Source organism: Adiantum capillus-veneris, chromosome 4 (assembly GCF_014529385.1).
Source record: "Adiantum capillus-veneris isolate H3 chromosome 4, ASM1452938v2, whole genome shotgun sequence".
Classification (NCBI taxonomy): Eukaryota; Viridiplantae; Streptophyta; class Polypodiopsida; order Polypodiales; family Pteridaceae; genus Adiantum; species Adiantum capillus-veneris.
This window is the reverse complement of record NC_140934.1, coordinates 49,954,611-49,981,761: the sequence shown is the minus strand read 5'-3', so window position 1 is coordinate 49,981,761 and position 27,151 is coordinate 49,954,611.

Genomic DNA, 27,151 nt, shown 5'->3' with positions numbered 1-27,151 from the left:
TAGGCCATTTTAGACTATCCACGCTTGGTAAGTTAATGGGAGACATATTACTGCATCCATTTTGCCTTGGGTGACATAAGCATGGCTATAGAAGAATATCTCATGTGAGGAAAACTTTCACGTTAAACCGGATATAACAGCTTTCCAAGGTTTGCATGGATAGATTCAAAGCTGCCTGTAAAACCGGCTCCCACTCTACAAAGTTAGATGGAAAAATATATGAAGGAAAAACACACGAAATCATGAACGCATTTAAAGCAACTTAAGAGGTGAAAGCATAGATAGGACAATAAACACATTCAAATAGAAGTAGGATATATGTAGCTTGCAAGAAACCTATGCTGAGGCAAGGATGCGTCAAGCTTAAATTGAGAAGCTATATACACATCTTGTACCTTTGCTAGCCGCTTGCCATCTTGAGTTTGCTAGAAATCCATGTTTCTCCCCTTTGAATGGTGCACTCGAGAATCCATACATCGCCTTAACACCTTGTGTACACCTCTTGAACTTGGCTGCATTTTCACCCACATAAATTATTTGTAATCGGTCGCAAGCCAAGAACCACTATCATCTTGCACATTGTTGCAACTTATTGAGTCAATAACACTCTCGGGTTGACGAGCACTTGAAGAATCCATGAAAGGAATGCAACACACCCTACCAAAAAAAATCAAGATTAGTTTATACATGGTTATTCTTAGTGCGGCATAACCAACAATGCTAAGATGTATGCAAAGACATACAATACACCTAGAGAATCCATGAAAGGAATGCAACACACCGTACGAAAAAAATCAAGAGTTAGTTTATACATATGGTTATTCTTAGTGTGACATAACCAACAACGCTAAGATGTATACAAAGTTAGACAATGTCACTGCGACAAATTTGCACATGCAAGATGGAAACAAAAACCAACACGATGTAATGAGAACATTGGAAATAGGAATGAAGCTCATTGTTCTTCCCAATACATATATTGAAAGAAGCTTAAGGGTCTTATTGCTCATGTGCCTAAACTTCAAAATGTTGATGAGTGAGGGGAGAAAATTTTGGATCTAGATGAGGAAGAAGGACAAGGAAGGTGTTGGGGAACATATTCTAAAGGCGGCCAGTGCTTTAGATCTACAACTTTATGTAGAGGTGTGAAGGTGAGGTGGAGAAGGGAGGTTTCAAACCTCTATTGCAAGAGGTATTTGGAGAGAAAAATGGGTTGGAAGAAGGAGATGCAAGTTTCATAGCTAGAGGAGAGAGAGGATAAACTTAGCAGCCTTGGAGAGAGTAAAGAGGAGAGAGAGAATGTCAGGACAATTTTTGAAAGATCCGGGGAAAGGGGGGAGTCAATTGCCTATAGATAGAAAAAGAATGGGTTTCTACCCCAAATTTATGGAAAAAGGTTCAAATTTTATAATTTCTTAATTAATAAAAAATTCCCCTCCACCTTTAGACCCATAAGTTTGACCAGTCACTTTTAGGACCTTCCACACCCACCATTTTAGTCACATGACAGTTTTGCTCATTCTTTAATCTCATTGTAATCTGATGGTAGATAAAGAGGACCTCCTACACCCCATTCCCTTCCTAATGACTTCCCTCTTTGAGCTAGTGGAAACAAATATAATCATATCTTAGAGTAAGTGCATCTTGGATTAGCTAGGGGTTATTTATAAGTCAATACAATAGCTAGATCAATCATGATGGCTAGAATTCCAGTCTCTTTTTACATGCAAAAGAGAATAATTAATGTTGTGACACTTGTCAAAGGCAAAGAAATGATGTGACACTTGTCAAAGGCAAAAGAGGTCACAAACAAAAGGCAATATTCCATTGAGACACATGATAGGGGCAGGATAATTTTTCAAATGGGATACTATTTTGTGGGACCCATTAGACCACTGACATATACAAGCCACACTCAATATATTATTCTAGCCATGGACTATTTGACTAAGTAGGCTAAAATAAAGGCCACAAGAAAGAACAATGTATGGTCGACAACTTTGTTCTTGTATGAATATGTATTACCATCTTACTAATTGAGACAATAAGTGATAGGTAGACTCATTTCTTAAATGAAGTGATTGAATAATAAAACCTCAAGGTTTCTGCCATCACTCACTTTCTACATTCGGCAAAGTTAATCCAAGCAGTGAGTGATAGAGTGGCTAACTTAAAAATTCTAGTTTTTGGCTACTTAAATATAGCTTGAATATAAAAAACTTCAACCTTTTGGCTTACACCATATTGAAGATAGACTAGCTTTAAAGTTTACTCTAGTGCCATCTCTTTTTAATATCACAAGATAGTTGATTCCATTGGTAAAGAAATAGCTCTATTATCTTTAAAGTACATGTGTGTTGGCCCATAACGTGTTAAAGAAATTTTCCTTAATCAATAGAAATATAAAGAGAGGCATAGACAATCCTTTGCCTTTGGTAATTTAAAATTATGTTGTGTGTTTTAAAATAATTAAAGCGTTAGGGTCATGTGTTAGGGTTAGCAGATAATACATCATAGGTTTTAGTGTTAAGAACTAGAATAACAAGTATATTTTTAAGACCTTGGTGCACTAGAGTAGAAAGTAAGTTAACCCGCGAGCAATGTTACTCTCAATTGTTTGAGCCTTTCTCTTACATAGGAAGGTCTCTTGGTTGTTTTGAACATTATTCTTACTTCCAAGTGGACATGGCATGTAATTTAAAGCGTGTCTTGGGTGTTATGTGATAATACTCTTACCTCTAAGTAGGCCGTATTTGTAGTTGTTAACCCTCACGGCTCACAGACACCCTATCACCTACGAGACGGACGTTGTAACCTACGGTGGACATTGTATTATTTATTTGGTAGAGTCAGGTACCGGGCTTGTCGGTCCAATAGAAAAAGGGTAAGAGTGATCGCCGATAAGAGGCGCACTCTAACTGGGACATTCAAGGGATTAGTTGGCTAAGCATGGGCGCCCAAGTGTGAATGGGGTGAGCTCATATAAAAGCCAACTAAACCTAAAATTCACTCATTCTCTCATTTGTGCAATAGAAGAGTGCTCTTGCTCCATTTCCATCTCCATCTTCTTCTTCTTCACCTTCTTGTGTGTGTGTGTGTGTGTGTGTGTGTGTGTGTGTGTGTGTGTGAGAGAGAGAGAGAGAGAGAGAGAGTGCGATCGAGCATTGCGGTGGCACGATGGCAATGAAGCGGTTGAGCGCGACGTAGCGGCGTCGCCTTCTTCTTCGCAGCGAGGAATCCTCCACGGCAGGAGCATAGAGCGGTGAGTGACACACCATTGCCCTCTTTTGAGCTTACTAGTTAAGCTAGTTGTGTGCTTGGAGCCGTCTGTGGCTCGCACACAGTGTTAGGCAAGTCCCTTGCTTCGACAGTGCGGCAAGGAGCGCACATTTTTGGCGCCGTTGCCGGGGAATCGCCCTGCACTAAGCCCAAGAAGCACTTTGTGCTTCTTCTATGAGTTGTTTGTAGTAGGAAAGAAGAGGAAGAGGAAGAGGAAGAGGAATGAGTTATTTTTCTGTAAGTTGTTAATTTCTGTATTGTCTGCAAGTTCTTTGATTTCTGCATAATCTTGTGTTTTCTGCTTGCACATAGTCTTTGCACAATTAGTAGTCGTTAGCTTGTTCGCAGTGAATGAGTAACTAGGTAGACAGTTAGCAATTTTTGTTTGCACACAGTCTATACACAGTTTTCTGTTAAGGTTTTCCTGCACACAGTCTTTGCACAGTAAGGTAGTGAGAGAGGAAGTAGGTGGACAGTTAGCTCACTGTCAGTAAGCAGATAGCAGAGTGGTTAACAGATTAGTTAGTAGATTAGTTAGTGGTTAGTAGCACTGTTAGTAAGTAGACAAGGTAGTGAGCTGTGAGCTGTGGACAGAGAGGTTAGGTAGGTGTTGACAGTGTGTGTGGCCAAGAAAGAGTCACCTCAACCGCGCGCGGTCGTCGCCCCAAAAAAAAAAAAAAGATTAAAAAAAAAAAAAAACAAAACGAAAATATTTAAGCGTGAGTGATTGGGGGGCTACACTAAAATTTTGATCGGGATCGGGATCATTTCCCCAAGCCCAAGCCCAAGCCCAAGCCCAAGCCTTCAGTCTTATGGAATATACTAGACTCACTCTTATATATATACCCTACCCCCTCAAGAGGGAATGAGAGCATGTGGGGCAAGTCCTCCACTCTCCTCCCTTCTCTTCCCACTTGCACCCTTAGACTTTCTAATTTGGGCCTAGTCCCCTACTAGAAATTGACGGTTTTAGGGATTCCGAGGGCATAAAGTGACCAAACGGAGGGCTGTAAAGCACGGCACGTCTCTTTGACCGAGACGCTCATTTTGAGCTATCATATGTTCTATTCTATAGCTGGGTCAGAAAAAAAGGACCAAAAAATAAAAAATAAATAAATAAGAAAAGACTTGGGTTGCAAAACACCCAAAAATACTAGGTGAGCAGCCTTCACGGGCACTCACTGACACTTCTAGGGGATCCAAGTCATATGAACCTACGCTCTGGACGAGTGTTAGAGCACGAGCATATTGGTAGTGCCTCCATTTACGCGGGCACCCATTATTCCTCCACCCTAGGTTCTGGACCTTCGGCCGGGACTCAAGGTAGCGCGACCCAAGATCCTCATATCGCGTCTAGTGATTCTTCCTCTGACTACGAAGTCATGGAGGGGTATCCTACACCAAACCCTGATAGTTCAAGTCAAGACATGCATGCCATGGGCCCACGGCCCGGGTCCAGCGTGTTTAGCCGCTTAAAAGAGACCCTTAGTAGAGCTACTCGCTCTGAACATGCGGTTAATGAAATAAATGAAGGGAGTGGGGAAGTAAATTCGTCATTCATGTCTAAAATAGACCCTATGCTTCTTGAGAGCGTGTATGTGAATGTTCCATCCACTGCACCTCCTGATCCTTTAGGACTATCTCCCTCTGAGGTTCTACTACCCGATGGTAGGAGTCTTGCCGAAGTACAAGAGATCGAACGCTATATGCAAGCAACAAGGGAGAGGAAAATTGAGAACCTACGAAGGCTAGAACAAAGTCGAGCCCTAAAAGCAAAGGCTCCTATGACAACAATCATGCCGGCCGAGCAACCGAGTGCTCCCAAGGTAGCAGTCACGGAGGGGCAAGCGATGGGGAGCAATAATGCTTCCACTTCGAGGGAAACCTCCAGCACGCCAGGCCTAGATGGGATATTCCTAAACGAAAATTGGGAGTATGACCTACAAGCAGAAGCTTTAACTGATCGGTACACAGGACACACCTATCATGTGGGTTGGTTAGATGTTCTACAATCCACATCGGGTGCTACTAGCATAGATGAGCAACAACAGAAAGTCTGTGATGTCCTCCATAGGATTGTCGAGTTAGAAAGACAGAACACAGGGATCAACATGCCTTCAACATGCCTAATGAGATTCTTGGATACGGGAAAGGCCAACCAACCAACCCTATCACAAATGGAGACTCCCTCAGTGAGCCCCATTGATCCTCCATATGTTGTTTCGCCAGGAGCCTCAGTACAATATGAGCCCACAAGTGGCAGCTTTACCTTCCCAGATCTAGCTCATCTTTCTCTTAATGACACTACGACTACCATGCATATCCCAGTGGTGAGCATGACAAGAAGTACACCATGGAGTTCATTTGTTAACACTGCGCCGATGCCTAGTAGCACAGTGCCCCCAACTATACCTACATGTATGTATCAATCATGTGCACCTGTCGTACCTCAGCCTCATGTAGTTCCTACACCTCCGATTATTCCAAGAGCTTACAATCCACAATGGAATTATCCAAGCTCTTATACAACTAGAGCCATGCCATTTAATAATAACATGCCATATCAGGCACCCCCTATGCCTAGGGTCACGCCTGTAAACTTTGGACCACCGTCTGGTACACCACCATACGAAATATGGGACCCAAGAGCCGCACGTATGCCAAGGCCAAGGCCAACTCCCATCTCACATGTGGTTCCAGGAGCACATACACCCATTATACCTGCTCAAATAGGAGATTTGGCAGCATTTGCTCAAACTATCGGTCGCTCTATTGAGGAAAACATGCGTAGTGCACATGATAGAGAGCCTAGGAGCAAGGCAGTTCAAGTAGCTAAGCTCACACAGAAATTCAGTGGAGACGGAGATGCTAGAAAGCATATGGAAGTCTTTGAACATGTGTGCGATTCCTTGGAAGAGCACAATGAGCTACATAAGTGTCAGGCTTTGAGTTTGACCCTAAGCGGAAAGGCTGGAGATTGGTATAGAACCTTAAGAGTAGAAGAGAAAACGATCTACTCTACTCTTAGGAGATTGTGCTTGAAAGAGCACATACGAGAGGGAGTACTTTGGGGTGTAGCCTCTCAGCTCCAGAAAGCCCAACGAGAAGAAGGTGAATCCGTGAGAGACTTCATTAGTCGCCTAAAGAATTTGAATTCTCAATGCAATCCAAACGAGCGATTCAACAACAACCAATTGCTCGATAGATTCATTAGGGGACTACGACATGAAAGTATCTATAATGGCCTAGTCATTAGAGGTATCACTACTTGGGAAGCAGTCACCATGAATGCAATCCAATTGGAGGATAATTTAATGATTGCAGGAGAAAGAGTGTCTGCCGAGCCGAAGTCTAGTAGCTCGCAAGTGTCAGGGCATGAGCCAATGAAGATAAAGCCAATCGTGAAAGAGCAAACGATATCTGAGATGACTTTGGAAGATCTCACCAAGGATATCCAAGAAAGCCTTAGGGGTAATCGTGCTCCACAAAACACTCATATGTATCCAAGAAGGGAGCAACAATGGTGCTCAATTTGCTTGGGCCCACATACTACGAGTGAATGCCCTACTTTCATAGTAAAGTTTAACGGGACTTGTAACGCGTGTGGTAGGTATGGCCATCAAGCGAAGGATTGCCTAATGCTTAAACGCATCATGGAAAATAGACCGCCTATAGCTTGGGCAGACTCACCTTGAGTTCCTGCATTGATGCCTACCCCACCCATGGAGCAACAGTTGCCATTACAGCACATGGTCCCTAGAACCCAAAATGTGGTCCAAACCACACCGTTGCCACCTCTAGTGCTAGGACCGCAACCCCCTCATCCAAGAGCTACACCTATGAACCAAATAGGTTGCGAGTCATCTAGTACTTATGTAGATTGCGAAGAGGACATAGACTCTAGTATCACCTATGGAGTCGACATGCTTGAGGAGTGTCCCATGTACTATATGGAAGACCATTGGGGACAAATCAAACCGGTATATCAAGCTACTGCGCTAGCAGCAAGAGGCCAAAACATTAATAGTTTTTCCAGGAGACCACCTCTTCAGTGCTACGAATGTGGTGGACCACATCGAGTAGCTGAGTGCCCCATTAGAATGCAAAAGAATGCTGCACTAATGCAAACAAGTCAAGGGAGTGCATTGGCAATGCCAATACTCACTTGTAATCGTTGTGGCATAGATCATTTGATCGCATAGTGTCCTAACAATCCAAACACACCGAAAATCACACCATTGAACTTAATAGAGATTGTTGATGGGACACCATCAACTATAAACATAGTACCAGTAAACGCACTCACACGATCGATGCTCCAAAAAACAAATTATATTCTTGAGGAAAGAGACACGGCATCAATTGCCCAATATCAGAAAAAGAAGAAAACACGAAGAAAGAGATCGCAAAAAGCAGCGAAGTCAGACCCCGACTCAAAGACCAACATAGGGACTGGTGATGACCCCATATATATGAACGACACTGAAGAAGATTCTGATTGAGGTGAAACCATGGAGACCAAAACGACCACTAACATAGAAACCAACAAGGAAGATCTTTATGAGCCACAATGGCCAGGATCCAAAAAGAAGATAGGAACTTACCCAAACCCTACAGAGTATATTGAGCGAGTCAAGCATTTAAGGAGTTTGGTAGAAGATACCCAAAGGGATCTAGAACCAGCACCTAGGAAGATCCAGATTACAGACACCGTGTTCCCTACACAACAACAACCTCACCAAGTCCATAGACCCTTGGACATACCTAGTGTCATCCAAGAAGAAAGTGACTTAAAGTCATGGGAAAGTGGGCGTACTCACTTCTTGATGGAAAGAATGTTTACAGAGGGACTACCTGATCCTATCGAAGAAATGGAGATCCCATCTTCCCCACGTCAAGGGACTCAAGGCCAAAAGGTGCCGTTAAACTTTGCCAAATTGATGGATTTCATGTCTTCAGAAGTTAGAACCACCATCATGTCAAAACTATATAAAGACCCCGAGCTAGTCTCAGCTCTTCGAGCCTTCCTCAATGGAGAATTACAGGCTGGATTACCACGGTTTGCACATATGAACAAACCTGACTCGGTAATGAATGATGATGAACATTTAGCACCACCATCTGACCTAGCGGGACATGAATCTGTAATTGAAATACCCGTTAACAAGTTGGGGCAATACTTTGAAGGTGATGAATCTAATGCTACTCTACCAATCACTACTAAAGGATTAACTATAAAGGGGGTCCTTGACGGTGGTGCAGGAGTCAGCACATTGGTGACAAAGAGTTGTTGGGAGTCTATGGGGAGACCTCACCTTGAAGACACAAGCATAGTGGTAAAAATGGCTAATGGATCTATTGTTACGCCTATTGGAATGCTAAAGGATCTCAAGGTAAGGTAGACTTTCATTGTTATGGATTTTTCCAAGCATCCTATGTCATTTGAGATGATCTTAGGGCGTCCATTCATGAGGGAAGCAAAAATGGTGCATGACTGGTCCAAAAACCACGTCTACTTACAGTTCCAAGACTCCGTCATTCGAGTTGATCTTTTAAGTGGTCGAACGCATCCTCTAGGAAATAAATTCATCATTGATAATCGATCAGACACAACAATTCACTCAGCTCCATTACAGTATTGTTACACGTGTAACGAAGACACGGATATTGGAGAGAACTCTCCTTATATGGATATCCTACCCGGAATGGCTGAGTCAGACAATGTCGATTGGGTACACCTAGCGGCAACTATAGATACATGGGGAGCTAGAGGAACAACCTGGGTAACACCAGATGGGGAAGAGATACCACACATTGCACCAATAAACATGTTAGGTGTAGCACATGTAACATCCGATGATAAGAAAGAGGCACACCTACCTGAGAGTGAAACCGATGATTCCTCAAAGGCTTCAGGCCAATACACATCAGAAACGGAATCTCAGGGAGAAATGGATTTAGAACCTGAGGAAACATCGAGTGAACCAAGTATAGAAACTAAACACTCAAGGCCTAGTACGACCATCTATGGTAATTTATATGAGAGTGAAGAAGATACAAGCGAAGACCTATCAGGCGAGTCGAGTTCAAACATTTACCAAAATCAAAACCTTAACAAGAAATAAAGGTCATATAAGAGACGATGATATCGAGCAAATGTGAGAGCTAGGATAAACAAGGAAAGATCTACTGCAGAATGGCTTAGCTATCTAGGGGCATGTGATGCTCATCGAAAGCTAGTAGACAATTGGGGTGAACATCTCCAGAGTGTCATGTGGTGCAGCCCGCGACCCATTGACCTCGCTCAATTGGAGGTTACAGAGCCGAAATTGAGTCGAACTATAAGAAGATGTCAAAACCGAGAGTTAGCACAACAACAAAAGGAGGCAGAATTAAAAGAAAGGTCTCTGTTAGGACAAGAGCTTGCTGACTTACATACGGCTCCTGAACATTTTAAATCTTATACCACGGGGGAGCGAAAGGTTGTGTATGCCAAAGCCCAACGAATACCTACCAATGGAAGCAGTGGAGTCTATGATGGTCCAGTGGTAGTTAAAGAGATAGAATTAGCAGAACTAGGTGAGGAGTTTAAATCAGTCTTTATTGCTCAAGACCTTACCGAAATTGAAGAGACTATACTTAAGGAGCTCCTCAAGGAATACAAGGATATCTTTGCTTGGACATATCATGACATGAAGGGCGTTCTGAAGGAGTACGAGCGGAAGTGCGACGCGAGAGAGAGTGCGAGAAGAAGAGCACGATGATATGGTGAACTCGCTCTACTGTAATGTGTAGAGCATAGTGAGTTCTTATTAGGTTTTTACAAAAGAATATGTGTACATACCTGGCGGCCCACCCACTTACCTGGGCGACCACATTGGGCTTTATACCCCAACAACCTCCCACTTAAAGTCCAATGTGGTACTTTAAGTGTGAGAGAAGCTACTATAAAAGCTAATATACAAGAGATGTAGAGAAGTGATGTACTACCCTACACCTAACTGCTTGCGAAAATGCGCAAAGCTCTCTGAGGGAAGTCCTTTTGTAAGTGGATCAACATGATTTTCTGTGGTGTGAACTTTGACAAGCTAAAGTTTCTTATCCTCGAGCATTTCCCTGATGAAATGATACTTCACATCCACATGCTTTGTCTTTGAGTGATAAAATGGATTGCGAGCCAATTGTATAGCACTTTGACTATCACAATATAACACAGGCATCTCTTCTTTGATTCTTTGCATGCCTCTGATGCTGCAACATATTCAGCCTCTGTAGTAGACTGAGTAACACAATCTTGTAATCTAGAATGCCATGATACTGCTCCACCAGCCAATGTAAAGACATACCCTGACGTAGACCTTCGGTTGTCTAAGTCACCTGCATAATGTGAGTCTGTAAAACCCTTTACACTTAGCTCCTGACTCCCATAGCATATACGCATACTCTTTGTAGCTTTCAGGTATCTCAATATTCCTTTCACTGCCTCCCAATGTTTCTTGCCTGGGTTTGACATGTATCGACTTACTACTCCCACTGCAAATGCAAATGCATACATCAAACTACCCACTGCAGACGCATATGGAATCTTATCCATTTCAGCCTGTTCTTCCTCAGACACATGAAAATCTTGTTTGCTAAGTTTCACATATGGTGGCAATGGAACACTCAATGCCTTTCCCTTCTCCATATTGAAACGTTGCAAAACCTTGTCAATATACTCTGTTTGAGATAACCAAATCAACTTCTTTGATCTGTCTCTCTCAATGCGCATACCAAGGATATGACTTGCCTCACCCATGTCTTTCATGTCAAACGATTTTGCCATCTTTGACTTCAAAGCTGAAATTTCTTCCAAGTGCTTGCCAGCAATCAACATGTCATCCACATACAAAATAAGGATCAGCCAACTACCATCCTTAGCCTTCTTTGTATATAGACAGTGATCGAACTCACTACGTTTGTAGCCTTGAGAAAGCATAAACTTGTGGAATTTATGGTACCATGCCCTCGGTGATTGTTTTAAGCCATAAAGACTCTTTAACAACTGGCATACCCAATCTTCCTTGCCTTTCTCAACAAACCCTTCTGGCTGCTGCATGTAAATTTCCACATCTAAATCACCATGCAAGAACGCTGTCTTGACATCCATTTGGTGCAACACCAAATCTAATATGGCAACCAATGCAAGAAAGCATCTCAATGTAGTCATCTTGACCACCGGAGAGAAGACTTCATCAAAGTCAATGCCTTGTTCTTGCTTAAAGCCCTTGGCAACAAGCCTTGCTTTGTACTTTGGCTGACTATCATGAGTGGTGATCTTATACCTGTAAACCCATTTACAAGGTAGAGCCTTTTTGCCCTGTGGTAATTTAACTAGCTTCCATGTCTTGTTTTTATGCAGAGCTGTCATCTCTGACTGCATGGCCAATTTCCAATTCCCGGAGTCCTTGATTTGCATTGCTTCCTTGTAACATGAAGGCTCATTGCAATCAATCAACATGACATAGTTCATAGATGGAACAAACCTATCAGGAGGTCGCGTGACACATCGAGATCTACGCACAATAGGTGGCTCAGGCTCATCCACAACCTGTGGTTCCACTCTATCCTGTCCTTGCTCCTCTTGAGCTCTGCCATTTTGTCTTGCATGTGCAGGTTCATCTTCTTGGAAGACAACTCTTCTAATCTCCTCAACCCTCTCTGGTTTAGAATGATATTTGGATTCATTAAAGTGAACATCATTGCTGCGGACAACCTTTCTGGATTCGGGATCGTAAAGTCTGTACCCCATCTCACCAGAATTACCATAGCCTCGAAAGATGCACTTTCTACTCTTTGGCTCAAGTTTGTTCCTAAATTCCTTTGGAACGTGAGTATATGCCTCACAGCCAAAGACTCTGAGATGCTTGTATGAGGGAATTTTGCCTGACCATACCATCTCTGGCACTGAATCCTTCTGCAAAACCTTGCTAGGAGATCTATTTACAAGATGAACAGCTGTTGATACAGCTTCAGCCCAAAACCCATTTGGCAGCTGTGCATTAGACAACATACTTCTGACCTTCTCTTGTATGGTCCTATTCATCCTCTCAGCAACACCATTTTGAGGAGGATTGTAAGGAGCAGTTAGTTCACGTTTTATACCTTTTGACTCACAAAAGTCCTGAAACGCCTTTGAAACATACTCTCCACCATTGTCAGTGCGTAAGCATTTAAGCTTCTTGCCACTCTGATTCTCCACAAGTGTCACAAACGTTTTAAAAGCACTAAACGCTTCATCCTTGTGCTTGAGAAAGTAAACCCATACTTTCCTCGAGTAATCATCTATAAATGTCATAAAGTAAGAAGCTCCCCCTAGAGATAGGTTAGGCATAGGTCCACACAAATCACTATGAACAAGTGCCAACTGTGTATCTCTTCTACTGCTTCTATGCTTATGTGGCTGCTGTGTTTGCTTACCATACAAACAATGTTCACAGAATTCAAAATCATTAAATGAAAAGCTAGGCAAATAACCAGAACGAGACAAGATTTCCATTCCCTTCTTGGACATATGTCCTAACCGGCTATGCCACAAAGAAAGGTTCGGCTGCTCGGTTACATTGATTACATTTTTAGAGACATTTGATACACAAATCATGTAAAGTCCTCCAGAATTTACTCCATGTGCTACTGTCATAGAACCCTTGGATATCTTCCACATGTTCTGTCCAAAAGTGGTGACGTAGCCAGCATCATCAAGTAAACCTGTGCTGATCAAGCTCTTTGTAATTGCGGGAACATGTCTCACATTCTTCAGCGTGAAAGAAGAGCCATTCTGAAACTTAAATTGAACATCTCCAACACCTAAGATCTCACATGTCTGCCCATTGCCTAGCCGAACATGATCTTTAGTGGTCACATAAGAAGTAAACCACTCCTTGTTTGGAGACACATGAAGTGATGCTCCTGAGTCTATAATCCAGTCACTCAGTGCATTTCCATCAGATGCTCTAAGAAGAGCTGAGTCCATTGTATTCTTCAAGAAGTAGATGTCTCCTGACACTTGGCTGTCATCCTCTGCAACAGTGTTTGTCACATTTATTTCTTGAATCTTCACTGAGGACTTGTTCTTCTCACCATGGTCTTCAGCTTTCTCTTTGCCTTTTTCTGCTTTCCATTCTCTGCAGTCTCTTTTCATGTGACCCTTCTTGCCACAATGGTAGCATTCTATGTCACTCTTGCCTTTAGCATTGCGGGACTTGCTACGAGACTGATTCCTCTTTCCACCTTTGTACTTTTCTTTGGTCCTTCCCCTGAAAACTAAGGCTGTTCCTTTGCCTTTGTCCATTGTCTTTCTATTGGTTTCTTCAGTAAGCAGACTTCCTTCTACACCTGCTATGTTCAAACCATCTGGAGGTGCAGAATTACTCAAAGCTGTGCGAAAAGTGTCCCAACTTTCTGGCAATGTGATCAACAGGAACATAGATCTAACAGGTTCATCAAACTTGACACCTTGAGCTGACAACTGACTATAGATTGTGTTGAATTCATTCAGATGATTGGACATAGGTGTCCCTTCTTTCATCTTCAAGTCAGCAAGCTTCTTAAGCTAGTATACCTGTGAAGCTGCACTCTGCTTCTCATAAAGATCACTCAGCTTTAACCATGCTTGATAAGCCGACATCTCGTCTGCTACATTGAAGTAAACGCTTTCTGCCAAAGTCAGCATAATGGTAGAAAGTGCCAATTCATCCATTTCGCTTCATTTATCTTCGCCCATATCTTCTGGTTTTATCCCCTTGAGCTTTATAGGTTTTATCTGCTTCTTTTGTACCAACACGTGCCAAATCCGCTGCTTCCACAATGGGAAATTGGTTCCATCCAGCTTCTTGATATTGTAAAGAGCAGTGTCCTGTGATCGAGCCATAGCTACGCTTCACAATAGTTTACTTTCTTGGGAAAAATTCGGCAGAGTTTCCCCTGTAAACTGACCTCTGAACCAATATCAACCTGTCAAACGAACCAAGAAAGCTTCAGATTCTGCATAAATTTCGGCAGAGTCTCCTTTGTAAAATGGCTCTGGTGTACTCAAAAAACAGACCGAAAAACAGCTCAAAAACACTGTCTCTCTGACACTGTAAGCTGTGGCTAAACCTGTCCTGCACCTGTACTGTCTCTGACTGTCCTGTCACTATCCTGTAAGCATAGACTGTGACAATTCCTCAACGGCAGTAAAGAAAATATGCAATCCCAACTGTCTAACTCACAGTCAATACATCCTAGCTACCTATCTTAGGGTGCTCGAGGGATCGCTCCAAGACCTGTATCACCGAAAGGATCTCAACATTTGAGAATCCCCCAGCTCAATAAAACCTCACTCGACCCTCAATAAAGGCTGCAGTAAATCTGACAGTACATAGACTTCCCACAAAGTCATACATCCACAAATTTCCCACTGTATGCTGTAACCGCTGCGGCGGTTGTTTGCTGCGTGACTCACAGCCAACAAACCCTCAACAGACATACATCATCTCTGACAATAAATCCCATGTGGAAGTACCTGCAATGTCAGGATGAAATCTGGAATATCAAGCAGCAAACACAATCTACCTGATGAACTAGTGGATGTCGCCTAGAGTCTGTGTGTAGATGCGCCCGTGTTGTATGTGATACGCCTCCAAGAACTGTGAGCTGCCCTTCGATGTGTAGACAACCACAAATCAACACTCTGGGAGTGTCGATATCCTCAGCACTTGCAGTCGTAGGCCGAAAACCCCAAATTTGCAGAGTCGGATCTGCACCCGTCGAGACCACGTAGTCAAAAATGGCCTGCGCAGACCTTTGTCGAAGCCGAACGGTGGCCAAGATGACCTCAGAATGAAATTCTGACAACACCGAGCCCTTCGGGCTCGCCCACGAGATTTGGGGCCGTGTCTTCGCCTGTCGAATTTCACTCCAATCTGAGTTGGTGACTCTAGCCTCCTGCAATGCTGCCCCGAGCGTCGATCTGAGCTCTGATACTAGTTGAAGGAGTACGAGCGGAAGTGCGACCGGAGAGAGAGAGAGTGCGAGAAGAAGAGCACGACGATATGGTGAACTCGCTCTACTATAATGTGTAGAGCATAGTGAGTTCTTATTAGGTTTTTACAAAAGAATATGTGTACATACCTGGCGGCCCGCACTTACCTGGGCGACCACATTGGGCTTTATACCCCAACACGTTCCACCTTCTATGGTGCAACATACAATTCCCATGATCAACATTGCTAAACCCGTCCAGCAACGACTTTATCCAATGAATCCTAAGTACGCTAAAATTGTACAAGAGGAGATTGAAAAACTTATCCAATGTGGATTCATATACCCTATTGAGCACTCAAAATGGGTTTCTCCAATAGTCATTGTGCCAAAAAAGAATGGGAAACTAAGAGTGTGCGTGGACCTCAAGAAAGTTAATGCAGCTACTAGGAGAGATCATTATCCCTTGCCATATTCAGAACATGTGCTTGAAAGAGTTGCAGGCAAGGAAGCTTATAGCTTTTTAGATGGGTACTCTGGTTACAATCAAATCACAATTGCATTAGAGGACCAAGCTAAAACTGCTTTTATCACAGAGTTTGGAGTGTTTGCATTTCGTGTTATGGCTTTTGGCTTAACAAATGCCCCTGCTACATTCCAACGATTAATAAACACTGCGTTTAAAGAATTTCTAAGGGAGTTTTGTGAAGCTTTCCTAGACGACCTTTGTGTTTATTCTTCTTGGGAGAAGCATTTGTTATATCTACGAAAAATATTTGAAAGGTGCAGATTTTAACTCATCTCATTGAACCCTTTCAAATGCCAATTTTGGGTTAAGCATGGAGTCATTCTAGGGCATATAGTGTCCAAGAACGGGATATCCATAGATGAGAGTAAGATTAAAGCCATTGCCGATTTGCCACCACCTACGAACTATAAAGGAGTTCAAAGATTTATGGGCCATGTTGGTTATTATCGAAGGTTTATTTTAAACTTTACCGAGATAGCGCGTCCATTGTACAAGCTTCTTATCGAGTTTCATTGGACAAAAGAATATCATCAATCTTATGAGTTATTAAAGAAGGCCCTAACAAGTGCTCCAATCCTGCGAACACCTGATTGGAATGTACCTTTTCATGTGCATATTGATGCATCAAACTTTGCTATTGGGTGTGTTCTAACTCAACCAGGAGAACATAAATTGGACCACCCTATTAGCTTTGCAAGTCGCCAATTAAATGATGCCGAGATGAACTACACTACTACAGAGCGTGAAGGTCTAGCTATGATTTACGCAGTAAAGAAATTTCGCTATTACCTTCTTGCTACCAAGTTTGTGTTTTATGTTGATCATCAAGCATTGCTATATTTGGTAAACAAGCCGTGTTCCACAGGTTGAATTACACGATGGTTGTTAATTCTTCTTGAGTTTGACTTCACCGTTGTTGTGAGGCCTGGGAGGAAACATGTCATGGTGGATCATTTATCTCGTATCCCTAATGGCGAAGCTCCTACGGGGGTTGATAATGAATTGCCTGATACTCCTTTGCTCATTGTTGAGACAATGCCTGAATGGAGTGAAAAGATCGTTAACTTCTTAGTTAATGGTTTTCCACCCAAAGAGCTGCGAAAAGATATAGCTCGAAAATTAATCAAGGAATGCGAACCCTATTGCTTACTGGCTGGAACTCTCTATAAGAGAGGAAAAGATGATTTTCTTAGACGCTGTGCCCGCGAGGATGAGTATTTATATATTCTACAAGAGGCACACATGGGCGTAGCTGGTGGTCACTTTTCAGGAAAGTTGACTGCCCGAAAGATCTTACAGTCAGGCTATTGGTGGCCCACTCTGTTTAAGGATGCATCACTTTTTGCAAAGGGATGTGATGAATGCCAACGCTTCAAGAAGCCACAAAGAAGGGATAGGATGCCTCTACATCCCATCAAGGTAACCCAACCATTTGAAAAGTGGGGCTTAGACTTTGTAGGACCGATTAGTCCGGCTGCACGTAACACGCAATCACGATATATCATTGTGGCTACCGACTATGTAACCAAATGGGCTGAAGCAAAAGCAACACGAAAGGCGGATGCAAAAACAACAGCTAAGTTCCTCTTTGAGAACATTATCACACGTTTTGGATGCCCCTTTGAACTTGTGAGTGACAATGGAACTCATTTTATAAATGAAGTAATAAAAGAACTCACATCAAACTTCATGATATCTCACCACAAGTCTACACCCTATTATCCCCAAGCAAATGGCCAAGCTGAGAGTACCAACAAAACTCTCATCTCCATTTTGACAAAGACAATTGAGGCTCATCGCAGTGATTGGGACCTAAAGCTTACATCAGCTTTATGGGCTTATCGTACTGCGTATAAAGTTGCTGTTAATTGCACACCGTTTAAGATGGTGTATGGCCAAGAAGCAGTTATGCCATGGGAGTTTGTCATTCCTAGTCTTCGAGTAGCTTCTCAAGAAGGTTGGGATGGTAACCCCTTAGTTGAGCGATTATATATCCTGGAAAGGCTAGATGAAGAGAGGCAATTAGCTGTGCGAAATGCTCTAGTGGAGAAGGATAGGAGAAAGAAGTGGTTTGATAGCCATTTAAAGGATAAAGACATCAAGGTTGGTGATAAAGTTCTTATGTACGGGGTACGTAATGAAAAGAAGAAATTGAAATACACTGGTAAGGGACCATATCGAGTGTGTGAAATTACCCCGCAAGGTACCATTCGTGTGGAGACTCTAGATGGAGTTGAAACCATTGGATTCCTTAATGGGAGTAAATTCAAAACATATTATGATCCTCTAAGCCAGGAAGAGTTGCAAGCCATCCATCAAAAGAAGGCTGCCAAGGAACAAGCAGAGCTTAGAAAATCCAAGCAAGAGTTGAGGCTCGAGAGCGACAACAACATCTTAGACGCCAACGAGAGGCTAATCTGGGAATCACGCAAGCATTTTTCGAGGACACAGATGACGACTCATTAGAATCCGAGCCACCCCTACGATACCCAATTGAGCTAAATAGCCCCTATGGGAAAGTACTATACAATGCCTTATTAGATACGGGAGCTAAACACAATTTGTTATCTTATGGAGTTTGGTGTCAATTAGGGAAACCGACCCTATCCCCGAGTATGATGCAAGTCAAGGGCATTAATAAAAAGAAAACTGCTATTCTTGGAGTCCTTCAGACCCCTGTTGTCTATGAAAATGGAAGCATAGTGCAGAGGTTTCTAGTCATGCCCGCGGGAGCTATGGAAGGCAACGTAAACCTGGGACGCACGTGGATGTTGGCAACCAAATGCACTATTGATTGGGATACTGGTAGTGTCACGACGCGACCACCGACTCTTACCCCTACATTCAAGCAAAGTCACCTACATTGCAAACTCTAGCAAAGTTGAAGGATAGCCAACATTCACAAGCCAAGGTGGTTAACTCGTCTTTGCCGGCTACCCATGAACCTAGCACTTCAACACTTGTAGTTGCAGCAAGCAGTAATATTGCAAGTACTCAACCTGCACGACCTAAGAGTACATATCAATGGGTCCCCAAGGCCTTACTTCCAACAACCTCAACCCCTTCATCCATTCCAAGAAAAAATTTCCCTGGAAAACTAAGAGCGCGCCCTAGGAGAGTCAAGACCAAATCCCGATAGATTCCAAAATGACTATTAGAAGCCCAAGGCTACTATGATGGAAATGAGCAAATTTGGGTACCTAAACGTAAAATGTGTCCTTCCCTATCGACAACAAGCCCATATGAGTCAAACAGTGTAACGCTAAAGCCAATGGCAGACCGTGGGAAGGGAAAGATCACAGAATGCTACACACCTAGTCCAGAGCTAGTTTGGGCTCCAAGGCAAAACCAATTTATTCCACCTAGCTCAGGAAGGGGGGAGTTCCATGAAGCTTCTAGCTCCTCATGTAATACATCCATAGAGGTAAAAGCTTCTACACAGTCTCCACCTACAATAGTGGACCTCCATAAAGCTACAAAGGAATCCACACCTTCCAGTGTTCAAGAATCACCTGATGAACCACTTCAAGTTTGATCCTGGGAGAGTACCTTACCACCCTTGCAACTCGACGAGGCACCTAAGGTAATAGAAAACTACTGGCAAAAATCTTCACCTATAACAACTTGGAACAACTGGTTTCAAAGGGTGACGACATCAGTTCAAACGGTATGATCTACCCAAGGAAGGGGGGAGTGTTTGTGGACATCCATTATTCACTTGCTTCCCTCTCAACCTTTCTCCCTGACCTCTTAATCTCCAATCTTAGGGAATGTATATATAAAGCCTTATACTCACAAAAACAAGATAAAAAAGTAAAAGAGCAAGAGCCATAACACAAAATCATAAAAACAAATTATGCACAAGAACACGACCCTTGTACTATTTGCACTCTAGCCATCATCTATTTGCGTGTATAGATATGGCTAGTACGCTAGAGTCATCCACTCCTGCCTTGGGTGAGAGGTACCCTCGTTACTTTTCACAAATATTTCACATGGTCTTTCCAATGCTTGCATGTGAATGGGATTTGATAGGTACGCTAGCATGTGAGAAGAATTTTGAGGAGTTAGAATGGGTGATACATCTCTTGACCACGTCCGATCCATACTTAGTAGAGAGCGTTTTTCCCATTGCATAAGACTACCCTTTTGACCAAGATGACTATAGGCGTCTAGTGACCTTCTTAGTAAACATGGGCACCTATGATGAAGAAGAAAATTTACAGGACAACACGGATGGCACATATGGTCTCATGGATGATGACTTTGTTTATCTCGATGACGAGGATAGGGGTTTAGCCTTAGGGTTTCCCCCCAGCCTCTACAATATCCTATTCCCTTGACTCTCTAGGGGGAGTGCAACTAATTAGGTTAGGGTTCCTTATGTTTTTTGTTGTGTTCAATAAGTGTTGGTACCTTTTCCCACTAATGTGCCTCCTGAAGGTATTCCTTTTGTTTCCTAGTGTGTACAGGAGCGTGTTGCTATTGATAGGATTTGGACCTTCATGGAATCTTTCTCTCGTTCACACTTCAGATCAAGCGTGACCATCAACACAAACATGTGTTTTTTGTCCATTAGCATTGCCCCTATCTATTTTGCATCCATGTTTGTCTGCTTTAACTGTGATTGGTAGCCTAATATTCACCGCATTTGCTTAGTATCAAACATTTAATTCAATGTAATTTTTTGTCATAATCACTTGTCTAGGTTTAAAAATCAAGCAGTCCGACTAAGCTAGTTTGACCAAGCTAGGTGTTAGAAATCTTCTCTTAATACCATGGGGAATGCCTTCCTAATAAGCAATGGTTACTTAGGTTCTTAATCCGATTTAGGCAGCATTGTGTGAAATGTACTAGGGCTTTCTAGTGGGCTTCACCCTATTGACCTTTAGCTTAAGTATTATAAAGGGAGTTTACTAGTGTGATGAGCCTGGGGAGGTGTATCAGAGTTATATGACCCCCAAAGCTACAAAATTAAAATGATGAAAACAAACAACACAAAAAAATATCAAAGTGCCACAATGTAAAATTTTAAGCTGGAAGAGAAATCTCAGCTTGATTGGGTACTTCACTCACATGTATCGCCTATGGTACTAGAGCCCTAGAGGTTCCCAGTGTGGGCGCTTTTCCTTGAAAAGCAAAAAACCCAAGGCATACAAAATAAGCACACACATCAAAATTGAATCATTGTAAAAAGACTTTGGGGGGTCAAAGCAAAGGTAATCAGTAAGGCGATGATTTCATGAGAAATTCTTTTTATCGTAGCTTAACTACAAGGTCCTCTAGGTGTAGCCTCTAGTCAGCCCTCCAACATGAAATACTTGGCTCTCGCGATTAAACAACTTAATTAACCAGAGAAAATTAAGAAGCTTACCCATGGTATTAATAGTCGATCTCTAGTGCCTTTCGACCGTTAAATTAGCGACCCCAGACTTGTTTAATTTTTTACCTTTACATCTGTTTATGCATTTAATTATATTGCAATTTAATGTTTATTTGCTGACAAATTGTTTAAATTTCTGTTACCAATCAATTTGTCTGCCTAAAACTGCATATGCTTTTTAATCGCTTATGAGAATGCAATTACTGTGCCAATGTTGGTTGATTTTGCAGTGACTGAAGAAGGCTAAGGACATTCATCTCAAATGCTCTTCCACCTCGACGAATGAGCTTCAACTCAATAGCTTCCGAGGACGGAATCTACATCAGGAAGGGGGGCATGTTAACCCTCACGGCTCACGGACACCCTATCACCTACGAGACGGACGTTGTAACCTACGGTGGACATTGTATTATTTATTTGGTAGAGTTAGGTACCGGGCTTGTCAGTCCAATAGGAAAAGGGTAAGAGTGATCGCCGATGAGAGGCGCACTCTAACTGGGACATTCAAGGGATTAGTTGGCTAAGCATGGGCGCCCAAGTGTGAATGGGGTGAGCTCATATAAAAGCCAACTAAACCTAAAATTCACTCATTCTCTCATTTGTGCAATAGAAGAGTGCTCTTGCTCCATCTCCATCTCCATCTTCTTCTTCTTCACCTCCTTGTGTGTGTGTGTATGTGTGTGTGTGTGTGTGTGTGTGTGAGAGAGAGAGAGAGAGAGAGAGAGAGAGAGAGAGAGAGAGAGAGAGAGAGAGAGAGAGAGAGAGAGAGAGAGAGAGAGAGTGCGATCGAGCATTGCGGCGGCACGACGGCGGTGAAGCGGTTGAGCGCGACGTAGCGGAGTCTCCTTCTTCTTCGTGGCGAGGAATCCTCCACAGCAGGAGCATAGAGCGGTGAGTGACACACCTTTGCCCTCTTTTGAGCTTACTAGTTAAGCTAGTTGTGTGCTTGGAGCTGTCTGTGGCTCGCACACAGTGTTAGGCAAGTCCCTTGCTTCGACAGTGCGGCAAGGAGCGCACAGTAGTTAAGTTATATAGCAGGGTTTGCTTAGCCCTTGCTTACCTATTTTTAGGCCAACGCTCTTCTCTCTAAAGTGAACATAAATGGTAGTTTTCTTTAGGATTCACTAGGTTTGTTTTAGCCAATGAACTCTTAGGGAAGAGAACTTCGGTGATGAATTTAGATACTACTTGGTTGTGCTTGAGATTTGGTTGCTACCTCCATGCTGATGTAGAAATGTGTCTCTAGGGTCTCTTGGTCTTTTGAATTTTTACTCTTACTTTTGATCACAAACCATTTATCACAAAGATATTCTCCAAGATATTGATTGACAGTGCAATTTTAAAATGCACAAGGGATCTATAACCATGAATCATTTCAAAAGGTTACAAATGGCTTTTATGATGCAGTGATTATATCAAAAATCAATCATCATTTCACCATAAGCATGCTGCCAATGATAATGCATGGTCTAACTATTTTAGGCCATCTAATCTTGACAAAAGTGCATATGTGTATGTGCATTTGAGAATAGCATTTTCCATGTGTAGCGTCAAAGAAAGCTTATACTTTGACACACAAGTGAGGTAATTGGTGTCGTCTTCTTGGGGAAAGTACTTCAACATCTCTAGTATATGCTTGACTAGGGCATTGCATAAATAGTGGTATGCCACCCACCAATAGGTCTCACAAAGTAGGAAATGTTTTTGTGTTGTGATAGAGAGTAGCTTGCCCCCAATCATAGCACACACGTAGATGCCATGCCATCCAAAATGGAGCAGAATGTTACGGCCATGGATATGATTGTGAGTAACATTATTTTGCATGCATGGTGCATAGAAATCCATGAATAATGTTCCAACTATTGGCCATAAAGGCCTCAAGGCTTCTATGGACATCTTTAAAGCTCTTGCTATATTGGAGGTTCTTTCCTTGCTTGTGAAATCGCTCCAACCAATTGCCAATTGAGCCTCCATTCAAGAAGAAAAATACTAACATAGGCAGATGTGGGGAGTGTGTGATAAGCCCTATTACAAAAATAATACTTGCCTGTATGATAGCCACAATTGTATCCTCATGCAGTGCCATCAACTCCACTCCTCGGACTTGGTCCCCTTTCATAATCTTTGCTACAAAAAATTGGGCTGAAAACCATCTTTGAGGACCTTGACTTTGACCATGATGCTAAAACTACCCTCACCAACATTGGCAGTTGGTATAAACACAAGGGTGCCCATATTTTGCACCATTGTGGTGATAAGCATTGCCACAACTGCTACTTAGACCTCTCTAGTGACATCAATGTGTGGGAACTTGTCCTTCCTCTTCATGGTGTTGTGTAGGGATTTAGTTATCTAATTGTGATCCATGAAGCCTAGTCAAGTTTTCATTGTTGGGTTAAGTGTGCCTAGCCAAATTTTTGAAATAAAGCACTGTATGCATCATGACATATGTTGTCAATAAAGGGCTTATATGCACTAGCCTCAAGCGATCTTTGGAGGTTCTCCTATTGAGAAAAATGAAGTTGCAAGCATAGAAACTCCTCTATAAACCAACGCTCTAGTTTTGTGATCTTACCGGCCATGCTGTATGGAGTACCTACATCATATGTATACCAATCACAAAGTCATAACTCTAGGAAAAAGTAAGCAAGATATTTAAGAGAATAATTTCATTCATGTGACAACAATTTATTAGTTGATATGCAATACATTATGACCATACAACATATGCCTCACACAATCAAGCAAACTCACATGGTAAAACAATGCAACTAGGTAAACACAAATCAATCAAGCAAACTCAAATGCAACCAAGCAAACTCAAATGATCAATACGTGGAACAATTCTGTTGGGTGACTAAAACATGAAGTGTGCTGTCTAAACTTTTTTCTAGATTACCATGGGAGTAAGGGACTATATCCAGTTAGAACAACCCACAGTACTATCTAAATCCCAACCCACTAGACTACCACTATGGTAGGACACACCAGATGGTGAATCAAGCCTTGCACGTAGTGTCTATATGCTCTACACCCCCATATGCAAATAGAACACACCAAAGGCACATCAATGACCTATTTAGATATTCATAACTTGAAAATATTTTCAATAATCCAACTATTTGAAGGTCTACAATATTTGCTGATCACCTGAGTGTAGGTAGAGAGAGGATGTGTGTGTGTCGCTAGAGAAAGAAAGAGAGAGATCTAGAGCAATATCAAATTACATTTTGTGCATCTATATATTAATATTCTATAGATTGATAGTGCTATCAATGGTAAAGTTTATGGATTGAAATTGTTATTGACCGACAATTTAATCGATCGATATAATTAATATTAAATTTTTTTTAGTATTATTTGAAAGTACATGTATAATAGTGAATAAAACGTCTTTATTTTTCTTCAAGCAAATAAATGCAACCCAGACCCAAGTAGATGAAGTTTCTCTTTGAAACTTATTTAATGCGTTGCTAGATACAAAGTTTGGAGAAAAAATAAGACTAGATACACCTTGGGTCACAATCTATATTAAAATTGTACTATATTGGGACAATAATTCATTGACCATAGAACCCATCGAGCATAGTACCTTTTTGTCCGAGTGACTTCCCATGTTAGTGGTAGTTTAAAGAACCTCCACTACAAGCCAACAAGGAACCACAACATTGGTATAGCTTAAGCTGGTCGATGCTATGAAGAGTGCAATACAGGGTTGTGTGGGCTCTCAAGGGCATGCCTGCTGGAATTAGGGTTGCAGAGAAACACACACAGCTTGGAGAAGACGAAGGAAGGTCAAGGCACACAACAGAGAGTGTGTTACTTAGTGTGCAATGGAAAGATAGATAGCCCTAGAGTGATGGGCATATATACAATGCACGGGGGAAAAAACCTCCTTAAGAGGGAAAAAATGCCCCGGCGGTCCTAGTGTGTTCACACACATCACTACCACATGTATATGGTAACAAATCCCCCTTGGAGTGATGCGATGAACGAGACCTGGCAAATGAGTAAAGGGAAGTGCCATGCCCCGAGGACAGGATCACTCCACAAAGGGGAGTAAGCCCAAAGCTTTGCGGAAAGCTTCAAGCTTCTCACGAGACAATGCCTTTGTGAAAAGATCTGCAAGGTTGTCCTATGTTGGCACATAAGCCAAGTTGATCTCTCCTACTGAGAGCCTCTCCCTGACATAGTTGTAATGCACCTCAATGTGCTTTGTGCGAGCATGAAAAACTGGGTTCCTCGCAACTGCCAATGCGCTCTGACTGTCAGTGTAGATAGTGTTGGCACTGTCTTGTCCAACACCCAAATCAGCCATAAGGCGTTTGAGCCATACACACTCAACCGTAGCTGTGAAGAATGCCATGTACTCAGCCTCACAACTCGAAGTGGCCACAGTAGGTTGCTTCTTGCTCAACCATGATATACATGAACTGCCAAACATGAAACAAAAACCACTTGTGGACACTCGCGTGTCAAAACAACCAGCCCAATCTGAGTCCGAAAAAGCATGTAAGTCTGGCGGCAATGATCCCCCCTTGGGATAAAACAAGCCAAGATGTAAAGTGCCACTAAGGTAGCGGAAAATCCTCTTGACAGCCTGCCAATGCTTAGACCCTGGGCTATGCATAAATCTGTTGACATGTGAGACTGCAAATTGAATATCTGACCTCGTGTTGCATACATAAATGAGGCAGCCAACAGCAGTTTGGTAAAGAGTGACATCAGCAGGATCGCCACCATCATGTAGACTCAACTTCAAACCTGTTTCCATGGGAGTGGCAATAGGTTTGCAATCCTCAAGTCCAAACTTACATAGCAATGTCTCTATGTAACTTTCCTGACACAAGGCAATACCACCATCACACTGCTTAAACTGTATACCCAAGTAATGATGCATCAGTCCCAAATCTTTCATCTTGAAAGTAGCATTCAAATCAGCCTTAAATTCAGCAATATGTCTCTCATTTGGTCCAGTGATCAGCAAATGATCGACATAAAGAACCACAATGAGAAATACATCATCCTCACGCTTTACATACAATGTGCTTTCTGTTGGACTGTTACCAAAGCCTCGTTTTACCAAATGAGTGTCAGCTTTCTCATACCAAGCACGAGGAGATTGCTTCAACCCATACAAAGCCTTCTTACATCTGCACACTTTGTCCTCTTGTCCGTTTATGACAAAACCACGAGGCTGCGTTACATAAACTTCCTCAAATATGTCACCAATCAAGAAAGCAGTAACAATGTCTGATTGATGTACATCCCAACCAAAATGAGCTGCCAATGCACATAGAAAACACGCAGTAGTCATACGACAAGTGGGAGCAAAAGTCTCTTCATAATCTATGCCTTTTTGCTGTGCATAACCCTTTGCAACAAGTCGATGGCGATCGATCTCACCATCCGGTTTGTGTTTCAACTTGTAAACCCACTTGGTACCAATGGACTTTTTTCCAGGAGGCAAATCACATAAAGTCCATGTGTCATTTTCTATAAGTGCATCATATTCTGATTGCATGGCAGCCATCCAATTTTTTGAATTCTGTGCTTCATCAAAAGACAGAGGCTCCTCAACATCATGTAAACTAGACACAGCCAAAGCATAACGATCTGATGCATAAGATGCATGGCGAGAGCCTGAACGAGTACGACTAGACAAAGGTGCATCCAATTTACTGTCACGCAAAGTGTGCACCAGCCATTTTGGCATACCTCTAGCCTGCTCATTTTCAGTGCTTTCCTCATCAAGTACATCATGTACATCTGCATCAGTAATAGGTGATCTAAAACATTTTCCGAAACCCCCATAGGCTACATGTACATTTGCCTCATTGGAACTTACATTCGTTTTTCCACCACTGAAAAGAGGCAACAAAGTGTCATAAATGTCCTGTGAGCTTACATTACTGTCTCTAGTACATGATAGCAAGGGTTGAACAGAATCTTCCACAAAC